The sequence below is a fragment of the Periplaneta americana genome, chromosome 15 (genome assembly GCF_040183065.1).
Source record: "Periplaneta americana isolate PAMFEO1 chromosome 15, P.americana_PAMFEO1_priV1, whole genome shotgun sequence".
In the NCBI taxonomy this organism is placed as follows: domain Eukaryota; kingdom Metazoa; phylum Arthropoda; class Insecta; order Blattodea; family Blattidae; genus Periplaneta; species Periplaneta americana.
In genome coordinates this window covers 71,873,658-71,886,273 of record NC_091131.1, presented here as the reverse complement: position 1 = coordinate 71,886,273, position 12,616 = coordinate 71,873,658, and the positions used below count along the sequence as shown (strand labels likewise).

At 35.0% G+C, this 12,616-nt stretch overlaps 1 protein-coding gene across 3 annotated transcripts in view; it reads left to right on the top strand.

Moving 5' to 3' along the window:
- LOC138715126 (uncharacterized) overlaps positions 1-12,616 on the top strand; it is a 175,434-nt gene that overhangs the window by 30,775 nt on the left and 132,043 nt on the right. The gene's annotated exons all lie outside the window — the stretch shown is intronic.

The following is a 12,616-nucleotide window of genomic DNA, read 5'->3' as shown; positions in this document are numbered from 1 at the left end:
AGTAAGAATGTCTTGCTGAGGGCAATATCAAGTTTGCGAAGGTGTAAAACCAAAACCTACTTAACTTAATACATAGCTGAAAAGCAGAAAAAAAAAAAAACATACGAATTCTAAATTGACTTCATTCTTTTCTGAGTTTGGTATAATTTCCGATACTGAATTTTACATTCTCCGAAACTGAGGTTAGCTTTTCCAAAATTAAGTTTATTTTTTGTGAATGAATTAATCATTTTCGAAATTGAGGTTGAATAGATATAGTAATTAATTACACTAACACTTCCAGGCATTGATGATAGTTAACAGATAAAGAAATATTATCATTGGGCTGCAATTAAATAACAAAGTAACAAATTTCTCATTTCAAGTAATAACAATCACCCTGTATAAGTGAAGAAGAACATTTACAGTGATAGGTAAATTTTAACAAGTTTATCGACCATTTTTAACAAGTTCCTTAAAAACAAATTATAACAATGATGACGATGATAATGATAATTATGATAATATGAAACAATCTAAAGAATGAAAATTCATATAATTTATCCTGATGCGCCCACATTTAATACCCGTCACGTCAGGCAGTGTTTCTTGCGACGTGCATTATTTCTTACCGAACTGTCGTCTCCAAGTCATGAATAGTAACAACTCGACGTATGGATAATGCTCCTTAACATGTTTCATAAAGAGATGAAAGGAGCCGACAAATATACAGGTCACGGAGGTTAATTGATGGCTCCTAATCGAGACGCAGGATGCCTGGGAAACATTTCACAACACAACCATAGAAATCTATGCTGCTGACACTTCTTCCTTTATCATATGAATATAGTTACTATCAGAAGTAAAGAATCACGAGTTTATCTTAATATTCGCTGAATATCATGAAAAATACACATGTGGAAACAGAAGGTAACAGAGAGTCTAGGTTAGAACTTATTGGATTGTTTCTCACCTTTAAGTGGAATGATTTTAAATTTCGGATAACTTTATCAAAATATTAAGGAGTGAAACAAATAAAAGAATATGGAGAGAAAGAATTAGTAATAAATCACTTCTTACTTACTTACAAATGGCTTTTAAGGAACCCGGAGGTTCATTGCCGCCCTCACATAAGCTCGCCATCGGTCCCTATCCTGAGCAAGATTAATCCAGTCTTTAACATCACATCCCACCTCCCTCAAATCCATTTTAATATTATTCTTTCATCTACGTCTCGGTCTCCCCAAAGGTATTTTTCCCTCCGGCCTCCCAACTAACACTCTATATGCATTTCTGGATTCGCTCATACGTGCTACATGCCCTGCCCATCTCAAACGTCTGGATTTAATGTTCCTAATTATGTTCAGGTGAAGAATACAATGCGTGTAGTTCTGCGTTGTGTAACTTTCTCCATTCTCCTGTAACTTGATCCTTCTTAGCCCCAAATATTTTCTTAAGCACCTTATTCTCAAACATCCTTAACTTATGTCCCTCTCTCAAAGTGAGAGTCCAAGTTTCACAACCATACAGAACAACCGGTAATATAACTGTTTTATGAATTCTAACTTTCAGATTTTTTGACAGCAGACTGGATGATAAAAGCTTCTCAAGATTTGTTGGGGGATTTCAATGCTAAAGTAGGACGGGAGGATATTTTTAAACCGACTATTCGAAAAGAGAGACTACACGTAACCAATATTGATAATGGAGTTAGGTTAGTCAACTTTGCCACATCAAAAAATTTAATTGTCAAAAGTACAACATTCCCCCATAAGGATATACATAAATAAATATATATAAATAAATAAATAAATAAATAAATAATAATAATAATAATAATAATAATAATAATAATAATAATAATAATAATAATAATAATAATTCGCGAATGTGTTCATATTTCGCTATTAGAAGTATATTTCGCGATTTGTCGCGATTGTTTTATCCGCACATTATTAATCAGAATCACAATTCGTAAAGATTAGTAAAAATCTATTTATATCTATTATGTCGTGATTTTCGCGATTTCCTGCTTTGAATCATCAAGGACATTATAATGATTTTTACTTCATGACACTTCTGCGGTTATCGACATGCATTACACATAGGTGGTTGAAAGTGATTTATATATGCTTGTGAATTACTATTCAAGCGCCCTGGAGAAGATGACTGAACAGAACAGCAACACACTGAATATAGCCTATAAATATCAACTTCCTTCAAATGTTACTTTTTGTATGGTTTGTTAACTACGGTAAAAATAAAAGCGTAAAACAGTTGGACTTGCGTCCTGTTAACATTAAAAGGAGCAGGATTTCCGCTTTTGGCGGTGGAATTTTTTTTTCGTTATGGTTGAATGGTACATTTAAAGGAAATTGCACATAATTTTTATGTGTACTACGGAATAAAGATTATCCCGCTAGTCACGAAACTGGTAGTGGGAAAGTTAGCCTTTTGATACTGGAAGCAAAACAAATCCCCCCCTGCCACCCTCTCCCCCAGCAAATAAGAGTTAAACCTACATCACTTGTCATTGAAATCCCATTAAATTGAAACAAATTACTTGGACATAAAAATATGAACGCGGCATAAAAGGAGGGGATTTAAAGCCATCAAACATGTAACGATTGAGGTGGGTGTCGGAAATCTGCAATTGAAATTACGTGCGTCTCGGCATCCGACGCGACTACGACTAAGTGCATCGAGGGGGGAGGTGGCCGAGTTTGTTTGAGGGGTGACAACAAGGGTGTCGGCTAGGGAGGTCATATGATCGGCTTATGTAACGGTGGTGGGAGGGGGTGTGCAGAGGGTTCAAGATGACTCACAACAATCCCATCTCAACCCCTCTTACATATTTTTTTAGCACACGCACATCATAAACACCCCCTCAAACACACACGCCCTATCGACGTCACATACTCTTATAAAAAGCTCGAAGACAAAAAACTTTCGATTCTCGTGCCTAGATATACGTCTCTGTCACACTAAATGGGCGTCCTCTCCTCTCCCCCTTTTCTCTTTCTTTTACCCAACGCAAGCAACTACAGACAAAGTGATTTCATGTTTGGTGTCTAGTTTGCAATGAGATATTATTCATAACAACGTTGTGCCGCGCTCCACCTGCCTGACATGCAAGAGACACTAATAAGCTGGCGTACTGACATCTCCGTAACGGGATTGCAACCCTCCACGCAACCCCAGTAGGCTCTTACAATAATTACGATGCTGTTAGACTGCTGAAGATGCTGCTCGCGCTGCATTATCAATCGCTGCAACAGCGCGTTTAATTTAGAAATGAAAAGTGCCGGCCGGCCGGCCCACCCACCTACAGGCGTTCATTAGCTGCGCCGGGATTGCGACTTACCCGCTTCGCACCTCGGCAAGCACGACAGTCCGATTCTAGAGTAGCGAATGGAACATAATCGCCATTTGATTATTTTGTAGGTATCATTCGATTGTCAAAATTAATAAAAGTGCTACACAGGATGATGTTATTAAACATGGAATAAATAAGGGAATAATAATAGAAAAGGTTATGTTTAAAAAGAAATGCTGTTCAAGAGAATTTCACAAATTCATATCACATATTCACAATTCCCTATAAATAGCTAGTTTATGTGTTTCTGTCATAGTAAGAGACGTTGTAGTTAATGCAATTAGAAAGGGTATATGAATGTGTTAATTTTGTTTGTATATATTCAGGGTCTATTTTTTTTATCATTAATCTAACATGCAACAGAGCAAAACAGGTTGCAATAAAATGAAATACTACTACTATTAATAATAATAGTAATAATCACAATAATAATAATAATAATAATAATAATAATAATAATAATAATAATAATAGCTATAATATCACTGTTTCATATCATATATGTTTTTATGTAGTGTTCCTTTTTATTTGTCTTTTCTGTGTATTGTATATAATATGTCTATGTCTTATGTGTTGAACATGCACTAGTATGCCATGTGTCTATTTCATGTCATTTTTATGTCATATACGTCCTTAAAAGTAATATATATATTTCTACGAAATGCTCACTTATTTTTTTATTATTTATTTTTTTTTTTAAGTAACAAGTCTGTGTGTGATATGTCCTGGGAAAGTACTGTATGTAATATGTCTGCATTTCATATGTTGTGTATCTATTTCTATATATTATATCTATTTCTATATATTATATCTATTTTATCTTGTATCTTTGTATTTATATAATATAAATATGATTTTTATTGTCATACACATTTAATGTAATATGTGTATTTTATGTCATAATTATGTATATATTTTATGTAACTATTTGTACAGGGCTATAATATGTATGATTTAATTACAGCCCTAATATACCTTCGGGTAAAATAGGGTATAAACTTGGAAATTCAATAATAATAGTAAAGGTAGTGTTCATCGAAGCAGGAAAAAAATGTAATAAGCAAAGGTCCCAAAATTAAATTTTTATTCCATTTCCAATATGATACTGTATACCCAATAAAAAACAAGCAAAGAGCTCACATTAGAAGATATGCTGTTCTTACAATACTAATTTCAAAGCTCTTGTTTCGTAAAAAAAATATTTTTATAACCCATGTTTATTAGACTGTTTTCTTGTTTGATTAATTCTGTCACTTCTCAAAATATTGAAATATTTTAACACCATGTGTAATTCACTATTTGACAATTGAACAAGTAATAGCAAGTAAGGATTACAAACATGAGAACATTGGCACAATAAATGAGACAAATAATATAATACGGTAATGTAGATGAGAAAGTAGAAAAATGAGTGAATACTATTCAGAGATAAAAAGGTTTTTAAGATAAACAGAAAATTAGGGATAACAGTAATGAAAGATGACAATGATAGTAGTAGAGATGGATGAGTAGATGTAGGCGAGAATGTTTGTATATAAGAGAAAGGTAGACAGTATTGCATAGTATTCGGGAATGGGATTATGGGAAGATAAAGAAGGTAAAGAGTTGAAAATACTGCATATCAGAAAGGATGGAGGAAGAAATAGGGTTTAACTTTAGGTAATTGGAAGATATGGGGAGATACAGATGATAGGAGAAATATATTAGGATATGTGATTGAATGTAATCAAGTGTAGTGGTGGACAGTATGCAAAATTGTGAGGGAAACCACTACCTGAAAGCCGTATGATGATAATAAATATGAATATGAGTACAGTCTCTCTACAGAGATGATCATATAATAGTACATACGTAACGGAATAATGGTTAAATGAACTGGAAAGGGAAACATAACTCGCAGAAATCTTGTCCCACACAATGATTTGTCCCCTACAAATCTAACATGTCTTGCTTGGAGTCGAAATCTGATCCCTCTTAGGTTAAAAGGCATGAGCTGACTGAGCCACGTAGATGTCCGGTTTGTGATGTAAATTTCTTTCGTCCGGTCAGTAGGCCTATTGTCTCCGTAGTATTTATAACCACGCTGGGAATGTATAAACCCGTGTCAGTGAACTGGATCCCTCGCATGGTGAACATATGCACAGAAGATAATTAAATATCTTCGTGTCGTTTTACCTTCCACTTTATAATAAGTGTAGCTCACTTATTAAAACGATGAAACGTTGCTAATTATATCATTAAGCCTGAATCATCAGCGTCCTCACCCACAGGAATTAGTCTAAACTGGACAGTTCTGACTCGGAGTTAAAATAGGTCCTTCATCTTTTTCTTTCACTTTCCAATTATCTCACTTTATTCTCTCTCTGTCACTCTCTTAGGATTCTAGTTACAGATTTGTTTTATTTTATTGAGTTATTTAGGACGCTGTATCAACATCTCAGGTTATTTAACGTCTGAATGAAATGAAGGTGATAATGCCGGTGAAATGAGTCCAGGGTCCAGCACCGAAAGTTACCCAGCATTTGCTCGTATTGGGGTGAGGGAAAACTCCGGAAAAACCTCAACTAGGTAACTTGCCCCGACCGGGATTCGAACCCGGGCCACCTGGTTTCGCGGCCAGACGCGCTGACTGTTACTCCACAGGTGTGGACTCTAGTTACAGATTATTCTAGTAAATTCTTCATAAGATATGGAATACAATACAAAGAAACGCCGCCAGCCCACGAAATTGTTGACTCTATTATGTAAATTGCACATAGAAATTGTAAATTGACTCACTCTCTCATCGATCCAATGCACTATTTTTAAAATTCATAAATGTCGTGTTCATTAAAAGTGACTGAAGAGAGACCGCGATAAAAAATCACTGCAAACTCTGGTCTGTAATACACTATAAAGTGCAATCACCCCAAACTTGTGAAACTCATACATAACCAGGACCAAGAAACCCTATATGAAGATTTGACACGGTTTTTTTTTTTTTTGTGACTAACAGTCGTTAGCTATAATGTTTTCGACATTTATGACTAGGGAAAAAATTGCCAGACGGACGGTAGACGTGAAATTGTTAATTTTACGTTATTGAAAAAAGCTCCCTTGGAACAGATTGCTTCGGTAGCTTGAAACTGCTTCAGTATTCATTCTAACTTCCTTGAAATCACCCTGTTCTTAGTCTATAAAAAAGTTAATGGTTTTAAAGAAAATAGGAACAGAAAAATTGCTTATTGCAACATATTTAACGTTTGCTATAGACCTATGACAACTAACTTACTCTTAATCAAGATGAGTATGGCTGAAGCCATTGGTCACATAGAGGGTGTCCCATTTATCTTGTGCACCTATTATAACTGTTTTGTTTGCATAGGTATTGGAATTTTTATTTGTGAGGGTTGTGTTAGAACGAGGGGCTAACATGAGTGTACAGATTTTGTGCATGTAACTACATTATGGTACAAGATACACGTGACGTCATCAATTTTTAAAATAGCACTAAATACTTTAATCATGTTACTTTGATTACACAGATTAAGACGAGTTCAAAAATGTATCACAATGTCACCTTTCCAATCAATAACAACAAAATGAATGCCATCAGAATGTGCCGTTTGTTGTGGTGCCCCATTCATCTTGTGCATTAACTTACACAAAACGAAAGACGACTGACGTCCGTACACGTTGTGTGTTGTTTGTTTTCTGTCTTAACATGTAAATAAGCCACAACAACTGTCGATGCCACAATCCACGTACAGTGGCCTGCACGTTCTCCGGACCTGTCGCCACTCGACTTATTCCTGTAGGGAACTGTAAAAGACATGTGTACCAGAATATTCTGACAACACCAGACGACATGCAGCAACGCATTCGACAGGCTTGTGTGTCCATTCAGCCAGCAACATGCGGGGCAGCCATACGGTTTTTCGGAGAACTCCTTCGAATGTGCATTAATGTTAATGGTCACCATTTGGAACATCATCTGTGATTTTCAAAGCATAACATTATCACATTGGAAATACGTTTTTGTTTCGTTTTATTGTTATTGATTAGGAAGGTGACATTGTGATACATTTTTGAACTCGCCTTAATGTGTGTAATCAATGTAACATGATTAAAGTATGTAGTGCTATTTGAAAAATTGATGACGTCACGTGTATCTTATACCATAATGTAGTTACAAGCACCAAATCTCCACATTCATGTTATCCCCTCGTTCTAACATAACGCTCAAAAACGAAAATTCCAATACCTATCCAAACAAAAAAGTTAGGCTATAATAGGTGCACAAGATAAATGAGACACCCTGTATATAACACATTGGCCACCCCCATGTTAAAAACGGTAACTGTGTAAGAGAACAACCACCAGGATCGCCACAGTCGATTGGGAACGATTGCTGGATAGAAGTACAGTTGCTTCATGGAATTCAAATAAGAGCTAAAACGTGACTTCCTATGCAGTAGCTAGACGGCAGCATAATGAAATTGATAAAAGTTGTTGACGTCAAAGCCTATAATGCTGAGCAATCTGTTATACATATATTTGAACAGGGACGAAGCTTAGGAAATTAAGGAACATTGATTTTTACTTCATAATATGTTACAGATGTTGCACATTCTTGATACACTGAACTACCACTTTACACAGCGGCATGCCCGTTAGGTAATTTATATTGAAAGCATAGTCTACAATAAGGATATGTAATTTCTTGGAACAATGTCTGTGTCTATCACACACAAAGCCTGTTGCTCAAACATAGACGTATTAAATAGTCTTTATAGTAGAATTCATTGTAAATTTATGCAGTTTTATTTTCGTAACACTAAAGGCAGAACACTTATTTCGTAAGGATTGTATTCCGATGTTGTCACGCTGTTTCACCGTACTGGCACTCCTCGAATCTGAAATGAATTCACAAACCGGTAAACACATGCGAACATGTTAAGTTGAAAACAGATGATCTACGAAACAAGTTGAATGATTTCTCGTCAATTGGCAGACTCTTTAAAAAAGATCGATGTACGTTTAGTTGAGATGGCACAAATTCTATCGTATCTTTCACGTGTATGACAAAAATTAATTTATTTATCATTTTAGTGATATTCTTGTTTACAGTTCATTTTCTTGAGGTGTTATTTGGAAGACACAAAAATAAAATAATTTAGTGTACGCCAAAACATTAATAGATAACTGGATAATATAGGGGTTCACGACGTTTCGAAAGTTATGTCTACCTTCATCTTAAGCTGAACAAAAAATGGGAGTGATTAGGGTATCCTATTCATTCGGTTCGTTATAACTAGACTTCGAAGTTGAGGCACATTAACTCTGAAGTTAAGTACACACAGAATAATATAGGGCCGTATTCATAGACATTTTTAGCGCGGGCTCCCGGCGGATAATCAGAGAACTAACGTTTTTCGTATTCATAAATCAGTGTTACCGATAAGATATGATATGAATACTGTACAAGTAACCAGTCGATAGCCCGGGCTAGTTTAGCACGCTCGTAGCGCGGGCTAGCGAAATGTCTATGAATAGCATCCATAGTGTTTACAAAGCAGCTGGCAAGGTAGTTCTCTCTCCTCATACACACGTCAGTTGGATGCAGCAATACAGGCCGAGCAAGGAAAGAATTTAATGTTCGTCTAAAGGATAAACATGAAACATTAAGTTGATCAGAATACATTGTATTATCGTCTCTAGGATGTAGGAACATATGTAGAAAACCATAACTTCAAAGAGATATAGATCAGTTGCTTCTGGTATCATATACCACACGTTTCCAATTCAAAGATACAGCACCAACTCTTATCTAGAGGTGGGGAAAAAATAACGTAACAGTAACAGTCCTTGCTTAGAACTCTTCCAAAAGGTAACAGTACCTTGAAATACTACATTTCAAAATAAGTGTTGTTCTGAGCTATAGTACAGTACAAAATACTTGCTGTTACAAAATACTCGTTTCACTTTGGAATTAGGCCTACATTATGACAACGTCTGTTCCACAGAATGGAACACCTTTAGCACTATTGGAAGCAGAAGTGGAAATTCTTTCGTCTCACTGAAATAAATATCAGAAACTAAAGTAAAAGATAAATAGTAAAGATACGAATAACTTCTTTGAAAAAAATATACAGATTATCTCGAAGCTGTTACTGAGTATAGGATTCTATCAAACAATTATTACCATAATGCCTGTATTAAAGTAGGCCTATAGTAACTGCATTGTGAATTTTATCAAAGGAGATGAAAATACATAGGTTAAGTTTTATTTACAAAATTTTCCCATTTTTAGTTTCATTATCAATTCTTGAAATTAAACTAAGTTTTGTTCAAACATGACTGTATTGTTACCTTAGTGAGACAGCAGAAAATGTTGAAGATATTTTATTTACAAAAATAGAAAGGTTATCAATTTTCCTGTTTCATTACAATGAGATTACTACTCTTCATGACGGTATTATGAATTTTAACAAGGTCGAAATTATAGATTTTTATTTACTAATTTTTGGAGAAATTGAACACCATTGTGAACTTGAGCTGGGCAAAAGAGGGAGAATAGGTTAGGTTTTATTTATCATTGAGATTCACTTCGATTTCGTGACAAATTTACAAATAATTATAAATTACATTAAATTTTCTGCTTCGAACAAACCTGATCTACGAATTCAGTTTAGTAGACTATTAGAAAACATTTATTTTGTAAGAATTCACATATCAGCTCATTATGATGTCATACTGCATCACATGGCATTCAGGGAAGTGTAGATAAATATGGTACTGTTTTTTCGGAAGTGTTATTTTGAACCTAGTATTTTCAAGGAACTGGAACAGTTGGAACTGTTACGAGAAAATAACTTTTCTCATCTCTGCACTCGCCTGCGAATTAAAGTTCAATTCAGATGTAATTTGAATGCGAAGGCATATAGTTATAATGATTTTATGCGTAATGACTGACTCATATCGCTGTATTCTTTTATCCCGGTTATTGAATTATGCAGTTATGACAGAAACAGATTGGAATGCAGCACACCTATTCCTGTTGCAAAGGAACACGTCATTCGGTTTGCCCTACTCGATGCGTTATATTCGATTAATATTTCTAAACTTCTGTATGAAGTATAAAGACACTCATTCAACTGTGGAGTATGTGTCGTATAAAAGGTGGGTTTGACATTGATGAACATTGCGGTCTTTCATTCGAATCCCGCTTCGGGCATTTTCGTTCCAATGTAATGTCTTGTGCTGTCATGAATATAGATCCACAGGTCATGCTCATCCCACAGTATGGGAAGAATATTATTAGTACACTCGAGTGCATTGATGGATGGGCACCCCTTCCCCAATGTACTAGTGGCAGATATTGTATTTCTATTTTCTTATTTTGTAATCGATCCTGAAATATAATTTACGTTGTATTTTCTGTTACTCCTTATAAAATATTAATTAAACTGAAACATAAATAAATAAATACATACATAAATAAATAAATAATAAGTAAATAAATAAACAAACAAATAAATAAATAAATAAATAAATAAATAAATAAATAAATAAATAAGTAAATAAATAAATAAATAACTGAATTCATAATCTATAACTAATCTAACTTAAAATAATAAAACTAAATAATCATGAAAGAAAAAAGCGAAGTGATATTACCTTCCAAATAAGTATAGCTCGTGCTTGTAAATACAATAGAAAGAAAAAATCTTAGAATAGACGGGTACTGTCAAAAAAAAAAACAAGAAGAAAAGAAAGAAAAATTGTGGTACTCTACTAACAAACTTCTGGTGGATTGGTCCGAAAAACGAATACTAGCAGTACTACTTTCAAATGTTTTGTGATTTTTTATTAAACATATACTCTGTAGCTATGTAAACTGTCTAAATATTGTAAAGAAATTTAAGAATACTGTGATTATGAAATAATTTTAAGTTCCTTTAAATTCGTAATATCTGTTGTACTTGAAGTTTGTATATGGTTTTATCTATTTTATTTTTAAACGGATTGGGTACGGTATGTCATCACATCTAGCGTACGCCTGACAGACATTAAAATTGAAGGGTTCAGAACCATAGTGGGCCAAGCGTCATTTACTAAAACCGTAGAAAACAGGAGTTAAAATGAAGTTATTAACATAATTCACTGAAAACATATAGCAAGTAATATAAAGTATACACATTAAAACTAAATGATATGTCAATCTTAATTAAACTATGGAATTCACTTAACTTTAACCCTTGCTTTCTCCGGTTTTAATAAATGGCGCTTGGCCCACTATGGCTCTGAATCCTTCAATTGTGATTGAAAAAAGCCAGCAGGAAGGCGACCATTAGGACGTTCAAAATTACGATTACTTGACAATATGGTGAGTGATTTAAATTTTTTTTAAGTGTACAATTAGAAAGTTGCTGTTAAAATAGACAAAATTAGCGTAACATTGTGCAGCCAGCACCAAGAATCTTGCATATCTTGTAATTGCTTCATAGTAATAAATGCGAGATAATTATTTAAATTCTAATAATATTCCGTTTAACAGAATGGAGACAAAACTGAAATGCTGCGGTCAGACATTAAGATAACATAACAGCGCGTCACTTAATAACCTCGCTAGTGTCTACTGCACTCCACTAATGAGGAGTCTGTACCTAATCATCGCCTGGTGGAGGAAGCTCTCGGAGAAGTCTCGGCGTCATATTATCGAAAGAGTGAGTCTATTCGGTGGGATGGGAGTGTATTCAGATTGGCCATTTCCCAATAAGAGTCGGCTGAGCTATGCATCACCATTGCTGACAGAAACAAAGATGTGGGGGAAGTATCAGAAGGGGAAGTGAGCAATAAAAGAAAGAAAACTGCAGAAATATCCCTCACTGGGTCACGCCCGTCACTGTGGTATTCCTTTCCCATACACATTATTATAGAGAAATCATTTCCGTTCTGTAACGGTTCGATTGCGAGATGTATCTGTCTTCCTGCCTACCCATTCATCTATACCCCTTCTTCCCACCCTTTCTCTTTACCTCTCCCCATTTTGATGGCTGTATTTGTAGGCCTGTATGTGTGTATGTATGTATGTATGTATGTATGAATTACTTTTATATAGCAATGATGACAACTAACCACCGGCGTAGCTCAGTTGGTAGGCGCGCTTGCCTGCTGATCCGGACCTGCGCTCAGATGTGTGTTCGATTCGCGCTTGGGCCGATTATTCGGTTAGGTTTTTCCGAGGTTTGTCCCAACTGCATGGAGAACGTCAGGTTG